The sequence below is a fragment of the Hipposideros armiger genome, unplaced genomic scaffold (genome assembly GCF_001890085.2).
Source record: "Hipposideros armiger isolate ML-2016 unplaced genomic scaffold, ASM189008v1 scaffold_426, whole genome shotgun sequence".
Lineage (NCBI taxonomy): Eukaryota > Metazoa > Chordata > Mammalia > Chiroptera > Hipposideridae > Hipposideros > Hipposideros armiger.
Genome location: NW_017731776.1, coordinates 1 through 942, shown reverse-complemented (window position 1 = coordinate 942; position 942 = coordinate 1). Strand labels below are relative to the sequence as shown.

The 942-nt window shown below is 54.5% G+C and overlaps 1 long non-coding RNA gene across 2 annotated transcripts in view; it reads left to right on the top strand.

The window, feature by feature from the left end:
* Window positions 1-936, top strand: part of LOC109394482 (uncharacterized) — a 5,192-nt gene extending 4,256 nt beyond the window's left edge. For both annotated transcript variants that reach the window (XR_002126453.1, XR_002126452.1), the window contains 2 exons: window positions 195-343; window positions 758-936. This is a non-coding gene — a long non-coding RNA (uncharacterized LOC109394482). The remainder of the gene's footprint in view (window positions 1-194; window positions 344-757) is intronic.
* Window positions 937-942: the final 6 nt, after the last annotated feature.

Genomic DNA, 942 nt, shown 5'->3' with positions numbered 1-942 from the left:
TCACAAACCTAGCTGATAAGGGAAGGAAAATGCTCCCACTGTTGGGCAGAGCTCCCAGGAGAAGCAAGCTGACATCTCTGGGTCAGGGACCAGCTCCAGCATCCTCTGGGTTTGTAAGAGATCTTGTAGGACAGTTAGTTCCCATGCGGGTGTCCGAATGCCTCTGCGTGGGTATGTGTTTTTGTGTTTTGTAGGTTTGAGAAATTCTGAGGAAGAAAAACCAAGACACCTGACTGCTCTCTTCATACCGTATCAGGGAGGCAAATGGCTCAGCCTCCTGGAGAGAAAAAGGAAGAGACAGGATGAAATGGGCAGCAGATACCAAGTACATGGTGTTGGCTGAGTGAGTGTGTGTGTGTGTGTGTGTGTGCGCGCGTGCGTGCGCGCACGCGCGTCCTCAAAACCTAGGAAATGCAAGGCCCCATCTGTCGGAGGTAGATCCCCAAAGCTTACTCACCAAAAACACTTAAAGTGTTTTTATACAAAACACATGGGTGTCATCCCCATAGCCGACTGTGAACACACAGAATTCATACCAACACCACAGTGACTGCTAAAAAGCTGCAGGTGAGGAGACCCACCAGGCCTGGAGGAGAAGGCGCTAACCCAGGGTCCCAGCTGAGGACGCAGCAGGGAGTTGAGCGCAGGCCTCCTGCATCCCTGACATCAGAGCCTTTACTCCCTCACCACTGGCCGTGCCCATGGACATGGAGAGAAAGGTGGGTGGCATAACCCTATTCCATATATCCTTCCTCAGGCCTGGAAGAAGGAACTGCAGTGCGTGGAAGACCACAGGGCTGTGAGAAAGGTCTGGCTCCAGGGCGGACCTGACCCACAGGCAGAAACCACTGGCGGCCCCTGCTCATTCAGAGCGGACCTGGACATGGCGCTGACCCCATGGCTGCTCCCAATAGCCCTGCTGGCTCTGTGCTGGGGGCCCAG